The sequence below is a fragment of the Taudactylus pleione genome, unplaced genomic scaffold, assembly GCF_031769625.1.
Source record: "Taudactylus pleione unplaced genomic scaffold, aTauple2 ptg000333l, whole genome shotgun sequence".
Lineage (NCBI taxonomy): Eukaryota > Metazoa > Chordata > Amphibia > Anura > Myobatrachidae > Taudactylus > Taudactylus pleione.
In genome coordinates, this window is record NW_028284734.1 from 7,295,581 (window position 1) to 7,316,100 (window position 20,520).

Below are 20,520 nucleotides of genomic sequence, written 5' to 3' on the forward strand. Positions count from 1 at the left end.
AGCTGCCGCTTACGAGTGGCTCTGAATCAGGCCCTAAATGTCAGTGGCTAAATAATCAAATTATTGATTACAGGCAGCTTGTGAGTCATAGTGCTCTTATTCCGGACTGTGGACCTCATTCAGACCCACTCGCAAGCACTGAGCACTGTGCGCAAGCCCTGGAGCGAGAGAGAAATTCTCTCGCTCCGAAGCTCACTACAAAAGGGGCGGCTGTCGATGGTGATCGACAGCTCGCCCCGTTTTGTAGGCGTGGCGGTGGGGTGGTTTCACAAATGGAGGCGTTCCTTAAGGAACGCATGCCGTTTTGTGGGCAGCCGCACTGACATCAGCAGTGATGTCAGTGGGGAGCTTCCTGCTCGATCAGAGCACGAAGCTCCCTGGGGCTTGCGGTTGCCGAGACCCAACCTCAAGGTCTCGTTGCAAGCCCCGATGGTCGCAATGGTCTTGACCATCAACCTGGTCGGTCGCTAAAGCTGTGGGTGGTAACCCACAGCTTAGCTAGCAACCAGGAGGCCGCACTTCAAAAGAGAAGCGGCTGCCCACATTCAGAACGAGCACTCGCTTTTTGCGAGCGCCTCTGAATGAGGGACTGTGTATCAGCAATCTTGTCTTTTTCAAGGATGACATCACTGTGTTTGGTGCTGTTTCTTATACCTTTAAGGCAGGATTGCTGAAACACATTGGACTGACGGGTGGACGCTCTGCCACACAGAACAAACAACTTATCCTCTCTCCGGCTGGAGAGAGATACAGTCACTCACATATTGCAAGATTTAGCTAAGGTCCCACAAGACATGGGGGTCTATTTACTAAGCCTTGGATGGAGATAAAGTGAACAGAGATAAGGTACCAGCCAATCAGCTCCTAACTGTCATGTCACAGGCTGCGTTTAAAAAATGACAGTTAGGAGCTGATTGGCTGTTACCTTATCTCCATTCACTTTATCTCTATCCAAGGCTTAGTAAATAGGCTCCATGATCTCCTCCTTGTAAGATGTGATGTCAGACCCAGAAGCTGTGCTAATCTGGATACACGTGCGGCGCTGCTTGCACCCAGAAGCCCAGCAACCAGCAGACACAAAGGAGGACCACCCACATATCACTTACCGGTAAGTGGGATCACACATGGCGGGATGCCACCGCAGATTCTGTTTCCACACACCGGTATTCATACCAGGACACTCCAAAGACTTCCAGATGACGGACCAGTGACCACCAGTCACCCCAGTAGTGCAAAAGTTACACTAGTCACCGCAAATGTGATCACTAGTCACACCGGAGGAATATAGCCCGAGCTATATGAAGGGGGTTCCTAAAGAACTACCCTACTCCTTACATCACTGAGGGTCCTCAGTATAAGTGGGAGTATACCTGTCCATGACAGATATACAAGGTATATGAAGGAAACTACCTGAATCAGAGGACTGTGACTTAAATGCTGCCTGGGATCAATAAATATTATTTACCCACTGACATTTTGGCATTCATTCATTTCATCCACACAACCACAACACTTGCTATATACTGTCCCCATCATTGTACACACCTACTTATTACCACGCTGCAGCTCTGTATCTTCCCCCAATTGATAATACTATATAAGAAAGGAAGGACACCTCCAGAAACAGCAGCTCCAAGCCACACACACAGAGCACAGTGACCTGATTTCCGTGATGTACTCTATGATATTTTTTCTAGATATAGACACCAAGAACACCCTCCTCTGTGCACCTCTATAAAATGTTCCCTAACTTGCAGATATACCATCTGTCTCTAATTTGTATTACTGGATTTTTTTGTCCCAGAAATATATCCCTATTTTTGAACTTCCTTTATTATTTATAATGGGTGCAGTTCTCTCAATCTGTTCTGATTCTCTGGGTTTTATATGTAAATCATTCAGGATTACTTAAAAAAATGTCATGATGGTTATTGTAGTGCATAAAATTCCACATACTGTAGACTGCACAACCCACAATGTGTTTTATTGCACCTGCTTATAGCATACTTGCCAACTCTCCCTCATTGTCAGGGAGACTCCCTGAAATAGCAGCAATCTCCCTGTCTCCCTGAAGAGTCTAGCAATATCCCTGATTGCACCTTACCCCTATTATGTAGCTGTTATATACAAAAAAAACAGAGATATATACATTTAAATGGGATCATTAATATAATTTCCCTGCATTGGTTATAAGGCACAATGATCCTTAGGGCTACATGCATTTTCTGAAAAGTTTTAATGTGTTTTCATCAATAAATAGATCTTACTAACTGCTTTGGGGCTCATTTACATTTGGATATAAATCCATTTTATGACACGCCTCTCAGATGTAGCAGTACACGCCCACTTTGACGCCGCGCTCATAGGTGCTGCTTTCACAATCTCCCTGAAATGCTTTTTCAAAAGTAGGCAAGTATGGCTTATAGGCAATGTGTCCCTGGAGATTAGTAATAAATGTTGGCAGCTATGCACATGAGAACTGAGTACGGGGGTGCACAACTGAAAAACCCCAAATTGTCCAACGTAGTCAGCTGTTGTAACTACAGTGCAGGGAAACTTGTTCACCCTATGCCAGCTCCTCATTTATTCTCTGTGACATTTAATAGTTTCATGTGGTTTCTCAAGGAGAACTGAGAAAAGAAAGCAATAAGCAGGAAGCAGGACACATCATCTAATAGGCTTGTTTGCTGTTCACACTTCCTATATCTTTCTTCAGCTTTTCAGCCCCAGCCATTTCCAATGATTTATAAAGGTTCTGAGGCTGGGACTCTTTAGTGTAACTTGTTCTTTTTCCTACAAGGTGCCAATATCTACTTTAGTTAACAGTATGAGAGGCCTATTTGTGCCAGAGAGGAGATACCTAGATCCTGTAAAAATGGGAGTTTTCACAGTTTTTAGGGATTCTCCCTATTTATTATTACCAGATGCAGAGAGACCAGGCATCCAGGTGATTGGCAAAAAGAAGATAGGACTGTGGGCATATTTATTATAATCTGCGGTCAGCTCCTGAATATAAAATTAGGGGTGTGCACCGGCTACTTTTCGTGTTTTGGTTTTGGATCTGGATCTTTCTTTGTGTTTTGGATCTGGATTGGTTTTGCCAAAACCACCCTTCCGCGTTTTGGGTTCTGGGTTTTGTGTTTTGGATCTGTATTTTTTTTAAAAAAGCATAAAAACAGCTAAAATCACAGAATTTGTGGGTTTTTATGCTCCTATTCAATTATTAACCTCAATAACCTTAATTTCCACTCATTTCCAGTCTATTCTGAACACCTCACAATATTGTTTTTATGGCCAAAAGGTTGCACCGAGGTAGCTGGATGACTATGCTAAGCGACACGAGTGGGCGGCACAAACACGTGGCCCATCTAGGAGTGACACTGCAATGGCAGACAGGATGGCAGTTTGAAAAACTAGGCCCCAAACAGTACATACTGCAAAGAAAAAAAAGAGGTGCAAGATGGAATTGTCCTTGGGCCCTCCAACCCACCCTTATGGTTGTATAAATAGGACATGCACACTTTAACAAACCAATCATTTCAGCGCCAGGGTCTGCCACATGACTGTGGCAGAAATGATTGGTTCGTTTGGGCCCCACAAAACAAGCTGGCAATTAATGTGTCCCTGCACAAACTGGCTCTACGGAGGCAAGATGTCGCCCTCATCCTCCTCATCCACCAATTCCTTGGATAAAACAGGAAAAAGTGATTTAGGTGTCCCTGGACTGCTTATGGTCTTAGCCAAAGTTTCTGAACTTGACAGTAACTTTTTATGAACGCGCTGCAGGTGCCGTATAAGGGAGGATGTTCCTAGGTGGTTAACGTCCCTACCCCTACTTATTTCACCTTTACATATGGTACATATGGCAAGACAGTTGTTGTCCGGATTTGGATAGAAATATTGCCAGACCAAAGAGGTGGAATGTTTGGTCTTCTGCCCAGGCATGACCGTGATGGGCTTTTTCATCCCACGGACAACAGCTGTCTCCCCCGGAGCCTGATTTAAACAAACCACATCACCATCAGAATCCTCCTCGCCAACCTCCTCCTCAGCGCCAGTTACACCAGTATCCTCATCCTGTTGTACTTCAACAGTGACATCTTCAATTTGCATATCAGCAAGTGGACTGTGGGTGCTCCTTTCAGCACTTGCAGGGGGCGTGCAAATGGTGGAAAGAGCCACCTCTTCCCGTCCAGTGCTGGGAAGGTCAGGCATCGCAACCGCCACCACACTTGGACTCTCCTTGGGGATTTGTGATATCTTCTTAGAACGCACAGTTCTTCGCTGTGCTTTTGCCAGCTTAATTCGTTTGATTCTTTTAGAGGGAGGAGGGCTTCCATCGTCATGTGAAGCTGAACCACTAGTCATGAACATAGGGAAAGACCTTAGCCGTTCCTTGCCACTCCGTGTCATAAATGGCATATTGGCAAGTTTACGTTTCTCTTCAGATGATTTAAATGTTTTTTTTAAGGTCATTTTCCTGAACTTTGTCATTTGGGATTGTATGTGCCCTCTACTATGACATTGGGCATCGGCCTTGGCAGACGATGTTGATGGCATGTTATCGTCTATGTTATGACTAGTGGCAGCAGCTTCAGCACTAGGAGGAAATGGTTCTTGATCTTTCCCTATTTTATTTTTATCGGAGAAAGTTTGGTCCTCCATTTATATTATATTGATTTGATATATACGTGCGGCTAAGGCGCACACAAACACAGAAAATATTTTTTTATTTTGGCTGGAGAGTAGTGCACTTTGTGGGTTACACCACCCTTTAAGAAATGAGCAAGCCGCATCTTTACTTATGGGACACAGGCGCACGCTTGGCGCTGCTCCTTTGTTGATGCACGTGCAGCCACAGTGCACACAATTCACAAACACAGAAAATATTTTTTTATTTTGTTTGGAGTGTACTTTGGGGGTTACAGCACCCTTTAACGGACAAGCCGGCCGGCCCTTTACTAATGGGACACAGGCGCACGCTTGGCGCTGCTCCTTTGTTGATGAACGTGCAGCCACAGTGCACACAATTCACAAACACAGAAAATATTTTTTATTTTGTTTGGAGTGCACTTTGGGGGTTACAGCACCCTTTAACGGTCAAGCCAGCCGGCCCTTTACTTATGACACAGCCCCTATGGACAACTGACTGCACAACACAGTCCAGCCAGCCCCTATGGACTTTGGAGGAGTGGATACAGCCCCTATGGACAACAGCAGCACAGCACAGCACAGCACAGCACAACACTGCACTGCACTGCACTACACTACACTACACTACACAGCCCAGCCCAGCCCAGCCCTAACTCCCACCCTCCCTCTTCACTGTCCACAGCCGAGTGAGAAAAAGGCGCCGACGGGGGTACCTTATATAGGATCCAAAACCCGCGAGACCCGGAAGGCGGGATGATGACGTTTTGCCTCGATTTCAGATCTGAGTCAGGCGGGAAAAGTCGAGCCTGACTCGGATCGGCCTCGGATCGGGGGGGTTCGGATTTCTGAAATCCGAACCCGCTCGCCCCTACATAAAATATTCTTATTGCAGCATATCGTGGCAAAAAGTGTTATTTTTCTACTTAAATGTATTAATTTAAATTGCCAGGACATGGGCTCCAATCAAAGCTGGTCCTGGTGATCACCAAAAAGTAAAATGATTGTGCGAGCGATCACTTTATTTCCACCTATGAAGGGATGTAGTCAGTTTGTCGGCGGACGGGATGCCGACTGTTAAAATCCTGGCGTCGGAATCCCGAACCGGGACTACACATAGGCGGAATCCCGACAGCCGCCATCACAGTCATAAGTATAGTGGGGCGCCTTAGCTGTTAGCCGTGGGGGGGTCATGTTTAGGCACCATGGGGGCATCAGGCTTTAGGGGGAGGGGGGTTAGGGTTTGGCACTAATGGGGTGGATTAGGGTATGGGGTGGGGAGGGTTAGCGTGCAAGAAGGGGGGGTTGGGGTTAGGGGGAGAAGGGGGGAGGGCTAGTATACTTACCCAACCCCTATCGGGATACTGAGCATCGGGATGCCGCTGATGCTATTTTGACAGCAGGCATCCAGACTGCCGGTATTTAATTTCATACCCAACCCCCTATGAACACAGGGCGGTTACTGTGCATGTGTGACTTTTCAACTGCGCATATTCAATGCAGAAAAAGCTGCAATGTGTGTCTGGATCACCTGCAGCCAACCAACGAGGGATCGCTGCCTCCACCGGGCTGCCCGATCAGGAATGGCCTCACATCAGACACTGGGGGAGGATACACGCAAGCAGAGGAACCGCAAGTCCCACTGAGATTGACAGCTGCTGGAAGAGAAGGAGCAAATCCCATTTTTGTCTCATGCAATATTTTCCTACTTAAAAAAGGGTGGCGAATATCTTTGAAAATTATTTATTTCAAACAGGAAAAGTCCGAATACTGCACAGATCATCAAGTAAACATATGCTTAAAAATAAAAATGTTGGAAAATTAACTTTGAGACAAAAATGTAACAGATATAGATAGTGATGTATACAGTACCAAGGGGTCTATTTACTAAGCCTTGGATGGAGATAAAGTGAAAGGAGATAAACTCACAACCAATCAGCTCCTATCTGTCACTTTTCAAATACAGCCTGTGACATAGCAGTTATGAGCTGATTGGTTGGGACTTTGGACCTCATTCAGAGCCGGTCGCACAGAGCGTGCGGTCGGTCTGAATGAGGGGAGGACCTCTTGAATTTTCAAGACGTCCTCCTTTGCGGTGGTAAGGCTGTGGGTTAACACCCACAGCTTTATGACCGCCTAAGGTGATGGTCGCGATGGTCAAGACCATCGCGGCCATCGGGGCTTATGATGAGACCCCAGGGTAGGGTCTCCTTTTTCGTAAGCCCTGGAGAGCTTTCGGCTCTGCCTGAGCCGGAAGCTCTCCACTGACATCACTAGTGATGTCAGTGGGGCCGCCCCCAAACGGTAGGTGTTCCCATGGGAACGCCCTCGTTTGGGCTGCCACCCCGCCAGCCCGCCTTCCAAACGGGGCAAGCTGTCAATCAACATCGACAGCTCGCCCCCTTTGGATCGAGACAGCGCCGGTCATAGCGGGTCTCACGCATGCGCACGTCGTGCGCATGCTCTGTGGGGGGCCATCGACCTGGTCCGAGCGCTAACGACCGGGTCTAAATGACCCCCTTTATCTCCGTTCAGTTTATCGCCATCCAAGGCTTAGTAAATAGACCCCATATACACTTCCCCTTTAAATCATAGGAGAGTTTGATGTGTTTTTTAAGTGGGGGCAGCATATTGGCGTAGTAGTGTTCCTGACTCGTGTCTCTAAAGCAGGGGTTCCCAACCACGGTCCTCAAGGCACACTAACGGTCCATGTTTTAAGGATAGCCACACTTGAGCACAGGTGACTCAATTAATACTTCAGTTATTTTGATTTAACCACCTGTGCTGAAACATGGATATCACTAAAACCAGGACTGTTAGGGTGCCTTGAGGACCGTGGTTGGGAATCACTGCTCTAAAGTATGTACCATGATGTTTTAAATGGGATATGTGTCCTGCAAATCTTGAGAATAAGAACTTCCTCAAATAGATCCAGGGTATGCAGCAATAAGATTTGTTTATCTCTGGCGCTGGATTAGGGACAAACCAAAATGAATATGATATATATATGATATACTGTACCCAAAAAATGCGCAAAACCTAAGTGATTGAGGTCTCTAATTTCAGGGTAATCCTATATATTGCCTAAAAATAGGCAATCCACTAATTATTCATTTTCATGCGATATCAAATAATAGATCTGCCAATAGTAAAAAAATATTTTATTTAGAATTTAGTGTCACTTTATACAGTAACTGGGGTGTTCAATCCTTCACTCCCAGTATATAATGCAAACAAGTTACAACAACAGGTAGAGAGTGTTAATCTCTTCATTCTCATAATATGAATAATATTTGCCAATAAAACCTTTTAGTAAAAATGTATAATATAAAAGTAAAAATTTTGCTGAAGCATTAAAAGATATGTAAGAACAGTGAATCAACAACCAAAAAAATAACACACACTTTAAAGAACACTTATACAAATAAACCATAAAATAAAAAATAAACCATGCTATTCTCACTTTAAGGACTCTTGCAACGTTTCCGGGTGCAACTTACCGCTTCCTCAGGCAATGGCTAGATTAGTGGCTCCCAAACATTTTTGAACCATGGTGCTCTAGAGTATCAGCATTGTTTTTACGGCACCCCTAAGCCAAAAGTTTGCTATTGAGAAATTCAGAATAAAATGTAGTAAAGTAGCAAGGTGTAAATTGTGCTTACCTGTCATCATTAGTTCAGTTATGTGGTGGTGGACAGGTTTGTGCTTCTGTTTGTCCACATTTTTACATTACATTGACCATAAATAATTTGATTTGGTGCTGGACCACCAACCTGAGGCACCCCTGCAAGTGTCCCGAGGCACCCCAGGGTGCCGCTGCGCACAGTTTGGGAACCACTGGGCTAGATTAAACAAACTGGTGTTTGTAAAGATAAGAGTAAATATACAAAAGTAATTTGCTTATTAAATAAAATATAATAATGCAAATAAATTAGTTGCATGATTTATGTTTGATGGTTTTGATGCTTATATGTTCATTATTAAAAAGTGTTTTTTTTTTTTTTTTTTTTCCTTAAAAGCAGTTAAATGGTTTGCCAATTTATTTTAGGCATATGAGTTTATACCAAAAGGTTTCAGCTAGCCGGCTAATGGCACAGCCTGCTTTAAAGTCATCTAATTGGAGTCATGTGGTCAAAAAATTTATTTTTTTTCAGTTATGAAACATATTCCTCTGACTCGACTGCTCTGCAACATAACAAACATCTTCTATGTAACAGCGTTCGTATGTCCTTCAGTACTTAAATACACACAGACTTTATAACATCCAAATCGTCATGCTCAGGCCCTGCAAACTACTCTCTTAAACAATACTATCTCCTCAACATTTGATTATAAGATCTATGGCACTCTTTGTTGTGTTATATACAGAATAACAACTATTTTTTTTTAAATGTCCAGTATATTACTTGCTGTTTATCACTGTGATATGCACATCTGTAACACTGCAGATTTGTATGACACCTTCTAAATATATAATAATAATATTATTATTATTATTATTATTATTATTATTATTATTATTATTATTATCAATATATTGCATCACTAAGATTTGCAACAGGTATCAAGAGAAGCCGCAGACACAATACAGATCTGATAGCTGTTAGCAAGGTTTAGTATGGCAATTTGAAATAGGCATGAACAGATATTTATGGGTGGGGTGTAATTAAACCCATGTAGCTCGCATATGACATAGTTTAACATGTTAAATGCAGTGAGCTTCATATAGTGTGAAGGTAAAAAATAAAAACTTGTGATGTCTGCAGAACATTATTACGTGAGGCGTCAAAGGAAAACTGACTCTTAATTAAATCACAAACCTGAAACTACAGTACTGAATATAAAACTGTCATCGGCCTTTACTCTCCTGACCAGATGCCAGGTTGTGTGATCCCTATTGATCCCATAACAGGGTAGTTCCCAAAAGAGGCTAATATCCCTACATTTCAATGTGGCAAGTCAGGATTGTCTTTCTAGGCAGAATCTATTTTAGCAAATCAAGACAAATGAAAAGAACTGACATATTCCATTCTGGCAGCAAGTTCTTGTTTAATGAGAGCTGGCAAAGCTGATTAGAAATCCAGGAAATCTGAGATGAGCGTCAGGAAATGAAAGTAACATTAAGTTCTTTGAGATGGAAACACTGCCCATGACGTCTGTATGAGAACGACAGCTCCACTTAGCAGAACCATCATGTCAAACTTGCTCCTATCAATTGAAATTCAATTTGTAGCATTGGATGACAACTAGTTTTGCTGCACTAGTACAATTGTCACAATTCCAATAAAGCATTACCATTGCAATTGCCTTAAAGGGTAAGTAAATCACCCCCAACGTATTTGAAATATTATAGTTTTGAATATTGTTAAAACAATTTTCTAATTACCAATGATATCCTTCTGTCAACAAATTATTTTATTTTCCCCCATTTGCCAGTTATTGATTAATAAATGCACCTGGCTGCTTCTGACACCCATCTAGTTACCAGAACAATTCCCCGCGTTGTTAGTTTATTTCACACCTTTTGTAGATGTTTATGTGTATATATATATATATATATATATATATATATATATATATATATTATGGAAAAGTAGAAGATAAATAAGCGCGATATACAATATCTAATCGCACTTTCCTACCTGGTTATAGGTGTCAGCTATCTCAAGGAGAAGAAAACAACAGTGGTAGTCTGCTGTTATGCTCGGGAATGTTTTAAAAGTGAACTTGGTGTACAGCGACAAATAGTGCTTATAAGGTAGAAAATAAATAAAATCATACAAGAGTGGGTATCAATCTAGAAGTGTGCATTCATCTAATGGAATATAGACAAAGATAAAATCAATAAAAAAGAGAGGGAATGGGAGCTGGATATAAGGTAGTGTAATGAAAGTGTCAGTGCAATCTGTGCAACCATAAATTATATATACAAAATATTTTAATTAATACAAAAGTGTAGCTGTGAAATGGATCACTAGCTACTTGTATCTAGGATATGTCATGTAAGTAATAAATGTAGATCTAAGGAATGCTACAAAAAATTGGACAGTGTGCTAAAGTGTCAGTGCAATAGTGCAAAAAGGTTATTTAAAACATAAATTTCTGTCCATGCACATAAGATGCATATTTTAGGATCAAACACAATCTGGATGATACTAGCTTATTAGTATCATAGAACAGGAAGACAAATATTATATATAAAAAATGATACAATTTTTATTAGCTAATGACAATAAATGTTCTATAAATACATAAAAAACATTGTAAAATAGAGATAAAAAAACATATATTACAAAGGATCTATATTTAAGAAAAGCATATCATAGTTCTATTTAAAAAGTATATAGGTTATAAATAAACAGCAAAGTGCCAAGTGCTTATCTTAGTTGACTATCTTTGGGTAAGTTCAAGTAAGGGAGGATTCTGGAGCTCCCAATGCATTTTGTCAGTCTCACAGACTTTCTCAAGGATAATGTGGCTCTATTAGGGATCTCATGACTATATATACCCCACTAATTGGGATCAATTAGCACTAATTGATGACCTCACTTCCTGTGAGCGGTGTCTCCCAGACTTGAAAAAAAAAATTCTAATAAAAATGCATATACGGCCTCTTTATTATTAATTGATCTACCTAGATGTGTTTAGAACAATATAATTAGTAATGTTTCATAGGTTTTATACATGTGATGCGGATAACGGGGACTTCCGCCCTTAGTTATCGGCACTTCTGTCCATGATTCCCATGTTACTAGATTGTCCATGGAGACCGATTCCAACCTTGCTTCCTATACCATGTGGCTGGTTGCAGGGCGCGTCACTTCTGTTAAGCGGCTTCTCTGGTGCTTGCAGTCCATGTTGCTTCTGCCCCACAATGCCCTCCTGGATGGCTGGGCATATCATTTTCGCCAGTCTTCTCCGGAGCTCCCGCTACGCCACTTCCGCCCATGCCTTGTTGTGGAACATGTATGTCACGTCACTTATGCCCTTCTCCTGGCATCTTCTTCAAGCTTCCCACTTAGTTCTGCGTACTTGACGTTTTTGTATCACGATGATGCCATCATGATTCCCACGTGTCACTGCACTGGTAGTCGCCATATTTAGGGTTATCTAGGAGAGTGATTCTGAAATATATTTTTTGATGGTCATTAGTATATCTTATTTTCTGATATAGTGAGACACTTGCCAAAAAGAAGTTCCTTGTAGTGGGTTAGGTCAACAGTATATGACTTAATTTAAATCCCGCTTAAGTAGCATACTGCAAACTTATATTCCAATACATATATAGACATACAATGTGTTTTCTAACAAGATGATAGTCTGTATTTATATAACTATAAACAATCCTTACTGGCAAAATACTAGTAAATAGTAGAGAGAGCACTGGTAAAGAAAAAGAAAAAAAAGAAGAAAAAAAAGGGGGTGTAAAAAAAAAAAAACTTAATTATTAAATCTAGCAGATCACTGCAGATCATCTGCAAACATAATATACAGTATATTACTGTTCAGGGCTTATGCCTATTTAAACCATATACCCTCTGATGTGTTATGAATAGTAGTATACACAAGATACAATGCTTTGATATATCAATATCTTCATAGCCGTCTCCTAAATGTGAGTTTGGGTAATGAATTGGACGTATAGAATGGCCCTAAGACTTCTTTAATAGGAACGAATATTTCCAGGGATTCTGATTGTATTGTTCTATAGGTGATTGTTATTTCCTTCTCATCAATTTGTTAAAAGAAGGGGATTGTTTCACATGGATCTTTCCGTTATAGCTCCAATTACTCAGAGAATCTATTCTGTGAAGTGAATGAGTCTAACAATAATTGATAATTGATAAAGGATGGTCCAGATGCCACTTCTTTTATTTCCTCTGGTTCTGTTTCTTTATATTGATCTTCGTCTTTTAAGCAAGGCTACTGTATACCTCCAAAGATCCAACTACAGCACTCGAACTGCCTAGGAGGTTTCCCATCCAAGTACTATCCGAGCCCAATAACTCTTAGTTTCCAAGATAAGATTGAGCGTTGACAAGTAGGTATGGCTGTAGATATCTATGTAAGTATACTTACCTAGGTAGATGATTCATTGCCCATGAGTGCCTGGCATATTTACCGGAATGGTGCTATCTCATAGCTGTCATTGAATCCTTCTGGGACCATAGTTCTTAACTCGAAGAACCAATACATCTTGTGTTGTGATAATCTCTTGGCAAGGTCTCCTCCTCTCTCTCCAATTGTTACTTGTTCAATTGTTTTGAAGGTTAATTCCTCTGGATCTGAATTGTGATGTGATATGAAATGTTTTGAGACCGCATGTCCCTCTATCTTAATCTTAATGTTTCTAATATGCTCCTGGATTCTTAGTTTCAGAAGTCTTTTTGTCTTACCGACATACTTAATCCCGCATGAACACTCAAGTAGGTATATTATTGATGTTGAATTGCAATTGCAATTCATATTCTGTTTGATTTTGCAATCCTTAGTTCCTTTGGAATTCGAAATACCCTTCTTTGTGGGTGTACATATTTCTAAATGTTATATTTTCTACCTTTGTAACAACCTAAACACCTCGGTAAAAATTATTTCCCTCATACTTGGTGCCAAAATCTCCTTAAGACTACGAGCTTTCTTGAACACAACCGGAGGTCTTGGAGGCAGAATGGCCTTTACTGGATCCATTGACAGGGTGTTCCAATGTTTTGTGAGGGCAGTTTTAATTTTTTTCTCGTGGCCATTGTATGTCGTAATGAAAGGTGTCACCTCATTCTCTTGTTTCTTCTTATCCTTGTATTCCAGGAGTTTTGCTCTTTCCAAGTTAGTAGTTCTATAGGCGGCCTCACTTAATAGTTTCTCTGGGTAATCTTTAGACCTGAATCTTTCCGAATAAAGTTTTATCTGAGTAGTCCCTCCCCTGTGTCAGCATGTTTTAAGATGATATCTTGGTTTCCTTCCAGTTTTTTGAGTGCTTCTTTTTCCCTATTCGTCAGGTTCTATGTTTTTATAGGTTGTGGGTACTCCTCACATACATCTTTTTTGACTAGGTCATAAAATATATTACTATAGCTGCCTTTAGATTCAAGTGGGTAGAACTTTGATTTTAGTTTGAGGCCAGATTTGGATTCTCTTTCATTGTAGTTATTAATTATTGCATCATCTTTCCTCAGAAAGTGCCTTTTCAATGTCAAGTTTCTCACAAATTTATTCAAATCTATGAATGTTTGGAATTTATTTATTTTCCTTGTTGGGGCAAAATTCAGACCTTTGCTCAATAGTGATATTTCCAGTTGTGTTAGTTCATGTTTAGATAAGTTGAAGATGCCTTTCTCTTTTGGGTTCATTGGAGGTTTCTCCTTTTGTAGCTTCTCCCTCCTACCGCCTCATTTTCCTCTTCTTTTCTTTCTCTTCTTTTCATTGGTGATGCTAATCTTGTTGTTTCTTTTAAGAACATTTTTTTGGGTTTTGGGGCATATGGTCTGGAGATAAAAAAATGGTCTGTGTGACTATTTGAGTTCAACGTCTGTAGGTTAATAAATCTGTTCCCTGGATTTTTGAACCGTGGGGAATCTGTTTCCCATTGTTCATTCTGGTAAGTAGGTTTTTTCCTGTATGATATTGTTTGCCATTGATTGTTGTCTTTGCTTGCAGGTCTTGACTGTATAGTCGTTGGTTTGTGGAACCTGCTCCAATTTTTTATTTTTTTGGATTCATAGTCCTGTTTATCCCTGATAAACTTATTTTCCTTGCCCTTCATGACCTCCTCCTCTGTTCTCTCTACTTTGCGGGTCAGAACTTTCTAATTAGCTTTGTAATCTTCATTGTCTTTGAATTCATCCATTTGTGTTTCTTTTATTTGCACCAGAGGGTAGGGGCATCGGAAGGATTTAATGTTGGGTGATTAAAGTATAATATGTATTTATAGATGTTTATGGGTGTGTATTATTTATATATATATATATATATATATATATATATGCACACATACATACTTTATATATATATTGTGGTGAGAAGGGTTTTCTCTCTCCTGAATTGCCCACATTCCTGTGGGGTCCGCTCCATCCAAGGGAGGCTGGAGTGAAGTCTGTGCATTCTGCAGTACCAGTGGAAGTATGGAATTCCAGGTTTTCACAGTTGCACAACCAGCTGGAATAATCATTGGAGAACAGGAAGAGTTTAAAACTCTCATCTGCCTGATGCTATTTGCACTGATGCTGAATAGTGTCCAGTTTAGTAGGCCAAAGTCTTGTAGTGCCTGGAACTGATGATTGGCTGTGCTAAGAGAGCATGGCAGGTTGTGGCTGCAGGCCATTGCAGCAGACTGACCAACAAAGGACTGGGAGTGCTGGGACATTTAGTTTGAGTTCTTTATTTGTGTTTTATGCCTGTGTGTTCAGGCCTAATCCTATGTGTGCTAAAGTGCAATGTCTGCTGCTATTAAAGACACTGCTTTACCAAGTACCTGCCTGTCTTGAGTCCTCATTTCTACACCCCGTGTTACCCACCCCCCTTCTCCCCTAACCCTAACCCTCCCTTCTTGTATCCAAACCCTAACCCACCCCACCCCGCACTCTAACCCTCCCCATTACTGCCTAAACCTAATCCTGCCCCCTTTGTGCCTAAACCTAACCCTCCCCCCTTAGTGCTTGACCCTAACCCCCCCAGTGGTGCCTAACCCTACCCCTCCCCCCTAGGGATGCCTAACTCTAACCTCCCCCCAAAACCTAACCCTAGCTCCGCTATGCTCCCTAAACCTAACCCTCCCCCCCTGCGGCTAACGCGAAGGGTGCCCCGGACTTACCTCGTTCGGGCAAACGTTCTTCAGCATTCCGGTGTCGGGATTAAGATGGCTTGTCGGGATTGAGACCGGCGGCATCGCGGCAGCCAGTCTCATAACTACATACCAATTTAACCCCCAGCACTTCTAAAGAATGTAATTGCTATTAGATAAAATGTTTAGGCGCCACCATATATAAAAGTGAAAAATGTACCATAAACAGGATTTAAATGTACTGATCATTTATATTTATCACATATAACAATTTCTGAAATATAAAACTATATTCCACATCTGCTTTCTTTCACAGGGACACAGGCCAAACTTTTTAAGTTTGATATCAGCTGTGATGGGACTAGAGATCCCTAAGACACTGCTTGCCCTATGTGCCTAATCAACACTTAGCTGTTCAGCCCTTCCATTACAGAACATGTTCAAGTACCCCCGAACGTACGGGAAAAAACTGATGGGTTACTAGTACCAAAGATTAAGGACTGCTGATTTAGCCTATGTATAAACCCTTGCTGAACAATAGGCAGAAGAATGTTATATTAGCAAGCATTTTATTATTTGCTAGGTCTTACCATCTATGACCTTTGTGTGTGGTCATCTTCCCACTGCACTTACAAAAGCCTATCATGTGAAGTAACTCAGGCCCACTAAGTATGAGGGTCCAATCACCCAGATCTCATCCAATAAGGCAATTTATGCATGTGACTGAATTGAAAGCTGATCCTACAGGGGTGGGCAATAAGCTGCCTTTCTGCTGTTGTAGAACTAACATCTCAGCATGTCCTGCCACAGTTTTGCTATTTGGCCATGCTGAAACTTTTGCAGGGCATGCTGGGATGTGTAGTTTAACAGCAGCTGGAGGGCCACTTTTTGCCCACCCCTGTGTGGTATGGGAGGCAGTTGACTGTTTTCTGATAACTCAAAGATCTTTAATATCACAACATTTCGGGAAGAGTAATTATATTGATATTTTTATTGCATGAGAAATGGAAAGTACATAGCAAACTGCAATTTCAGACTGTTGCGAGAAATAATGAGAATCTATAAGGTGGAATGGGTGGAAAAGAAGGGCCTGGCTCTGTGAATCTATAAGTAAATCGTTTAACTCAGCAGCAAGTAAGACAAGGAGAATATTTGGTACATACTGTACTGTAGGCAAACTGAGGTCTTGATTTTTGGTTCTGAGTTTTAATCAGATTTCCCATCTTCAGAATGATGATATTAAAATAGAGAAGGTCCAAAGAAGGTCTACAAATATAGCCCATGGTCTTAAGCCAAAACTGACCATGAAATACAAATATTTAAGAAACATATATGGATACCCCTTAGTCGCTATTTAGCGCTGCAAGTTGCTAAATTGAAATAATTGCTTTCCAAATCCAATTGTGGTTCCAAAGCACAAAAAGTAATATTTTACAAGAAAAAAAGTATAACGCGCTGTGATCTAAACAATTAGCGCAAAAAAGAAAGTAAAATACAAGGTACAGCCGAAACATACGCTAGCGCTCTGTATCCAGTTCTCACTCATCAATCCTGAAGCCTGCGGTCATCAAAAAAGGAAAAATGACTCCCTTATGGTGTCCAGAGCACTAGCCTATATACCTTACAGGTCACATATAGAACAATAGGGACAAGTTGGCATGATTCCATTGGTCCTTGCTTCTGGTCATTCTGGTCATTGGTTAGTTCATACGGTGTCATCAGGGGTATGTCCTAGTTCTCCAACAGTTGCTTTGTGTAGTTTCCCGCTGAAGAACTGGTTAAACTGGCTACAGACACTACATACAAAATGTTAACATGCTAACCAATAACTCTCTATAGTTCGTAACTTGCGGACGCATGATGCGATCTCCTTGCCGATAGAACCGGAGATCTGCAAATGAACAGTGATTTAATCTAATACCAAACATGACATGTCTACTATGTTCTAAACCTTAGATCTTATTAAAGTACATATTATCATAATTAGTTGTTAAAAAGACCTTTAATAACTCTCTTTATTAACTTATTGTAAATAGGAACCATTATATACATATGCGTTCGCATATGTGCGTCAGTGCATTGATGTAGGCAATGTTCGTATGTATGTGAGGACGAACGTGGGCGTCTGTGTGTAGGCATGTGGTTACACATACGAGCATCTATGTGTAATCATACAAGTCCATGTGTGTGCATTATGTGAATCAGTGTAAGTGTGTGGTGGGTTCGCAGTTGTACGCATTGGATTGCGCCGACGCAAAATAGCGTCCGATTTACCCTTTATCAGACAACAGACGACTAGATCATCAGATAATAATTGCAAACGATCATACTCAATTATTTGACTTCGACACATAATACTGTATGTACAGCTTATAAGAAGAAAGAATAATAGAGGACATTTCTTACACATTCAGGTACATAAAAGGAATTAATAAATCCCATTAGGAGATTAGATTCATGCTCCAGTGCGGGGACAGCTGCTCTGAAAAGAAGCTGTTCCCGCTATCAGTGTCACTGCTACAGAAATAGAATTGATACCTATCGCTGCCTGTCTGACCAGCTGCGCATGTGTGTGACCTCAGGTCAGTAATGCTCACAGCCAAAGTTCGTGCTCTGCAGCAGCGGAAGGACCCCTCGGATTCTCTTTACATCCCTGGACCTCCTTCCCATAGGAAGGACCGGGGCTCAGAGAAGCAGCGCCACCTGAAGATTCTTCTTGATGGTACTTACTGAATACTAGGCTGGCCCCTGATAACGAGTATGCCAGTTACTTAAAACATGTGGAAACTAGAGATTTGCACCGACCCCCGTGTTTTGGTTTTGGATACAGATTCATCTTCGTGTTTTGGTTTTAGTTTTGCAAAATCACCCTCATGTGTTTTGTTTTTGGATCTGTATTACATAATTTTGACCTGTTAGCATGCAATCCAAAACTAAAACTCTCAAATGGTACATACAGTATTATTCAGCAATATAGTACATACAAAATATAGTTACATAAAAACAGTAATTGGCACAACCTGTTGCAGCAGGCATGTTTAGCAAAAATGTCACCCATAACAAATAATGAATACTATGGGACGGATTCAGTTAGGGGCGATAAGTGGGATTTTCACAAAAAATGATCGCACCCGCGATAATATCGTTTTCGAACCCACGATTTCGCACCAATTTATTGCACCCGTGAAAATGGAATAGTGAGAAACAGGCGAAAAGTTTTCACCATCTCAGAGCAGGTGAAAAAATGCAAAATCCCTATTTTTTGCCTAAAATTGTGGAGATTTCTCTCAGAACCCTTTGGATACCCCTGTAATGATAAATTACTCCAAAACATTTTCAGGAAATGCGTAATTTGGATGAAAAACGATTGGTCAAATTTTGGATGAAAAAAAAAAAATCAATGCAAATGGGTTTAATGTATTGGGTCTGGTATTGCGGGGGGCTATATGGATGCATGAAGTGTTTTGAACATTGCACGTAGCCGCAGCAGGTGCTTTTTTAATGGTTTTTAAAAGTGCACTTTTACAACACAAATGTATACTTGTACCCATTTAACGTACCCCAAATTTATGTGGAACAGTAATATCCTGGAAAAAAATAGCTTTCTATAATTTTTTAACACTTTTTCACATACGCAAATTACCGCCAACCGACGCAATTTAAGTGCCCACAATACTTTTATTACAGCCAATCGTACACTTCTAAAATAATTTCCGATGGACATCAGCCAGTTTTTGGTATACAGACGCAATTTCCTTTATGTCCTAACTGGGGATGTGAGAAAGCAGAAGTGGCTGTCTTTATGTCGGCTGAGCATTGGCAAGCATTAGCATATGTTCACCGCTGTGTTCCTTACGGAAACACAGCTGCAATCGGAAATGCGATCCGTACTGAACCAGGCCCTATGTACTACTCAGTCTGCACACTAATACTGCTTATCCACCTAAGTCCAGGGTCTGACCCAAGATTTGGAACACAGGGCCTGATTCAGACCCGGTCGCAAGCGCTGAGCGCTCGCAACCGGGTCGATGTTTGCCCACTGGGCATGCGCACGACGGAGCCGGCTCCGTCGTGTGCATGCGCGAGACCCGGCTAGCGGCGGGTGCTCCGTCGCTCCGGGTCTCGCACCAAAGGGGGCGCGCTGTCGATGGTGATTGACAGCTTGCCCCGTTTGGTAGGAGGGTAGGGGGTGGTGGCTGGCCAAACGGAGGCGTTCCCGAAGGAACGCCTGCCGTTTGGGGGCGGCCCCACTGACATCAGAGCCCGAAGCTCTCTGGGGTTTGCGGCCACGAGACCCTACCACAAGGGTTTCGTCGCAAGCCCGATGGTCGCTGTGGTCACCCACAGCTATGCGAGTGGCCAGGAGGCCGCACACAAAAAAAAAAAAACGGCCTTGATTCAGAGCGAGCGCTCGTTCAGAGCATCTGGCTCTGAATCAGACCCACAGTTCCAAAATGGGTCAGACCCCGGACATACCCCTTTCCCACTAAAGCGCCGATCCAGGTTATCCCCAGATCGACGTCGTTCACACTGCACATGGGTACAGTGGAACACTTCTCCCGGCACTTGGAGATGACATCATCTCCAAGCGCTGAGAAACCAGGAAGTCCCCATGCTGTAAATGGGACCCGGGTCGGATGAATTTGAAGATATATTGCCCGATTTTAGGATTTCCCAATCTAGCAATCTGCGCCCATACATTACAGATCTTTTTCAGCAAACACAGATCTGCCAATCTTGAAAGGTCCATCCTTTTACTAGTAACAGTCTGCAAATCTGCTGATCATCTCCATACACTAGCAAGCTACACCCCAATCAATCTGTGAAATCCAACATGTTGGACAATCTGATTTAACAATTCCAATCACTTTTTGGTTGCAATCTGCGATCTGTGAAGCCAACACATTGCAGATTTTTTTTTATACAATCATCTGCAAATTGCAGAATTACCACAATTGATTGCTGATATATGGAGGCCTTTAGTTATACAATTTAAACTAGCTGTAATTGCAGAAAGTTTATCATTTGGTCGACCGTATGTTTCCTATTAAAGGAAAATTAGTTTATACAGATTAATTAAAGTTCTTATGCTT

General features: G+C 41.7%; 1 protein-coding gene across 1 annotated transcript in view; it reads left to right on the top strand.

The window, feature by feature from the left end:
- ZNF366 (zinc finger protein 366) overlaps nt 1-20,520 on the top strand; it is a 58,365-nt gene that overhangs the window by 23,262 nt on the left and 14,583 nt on the right.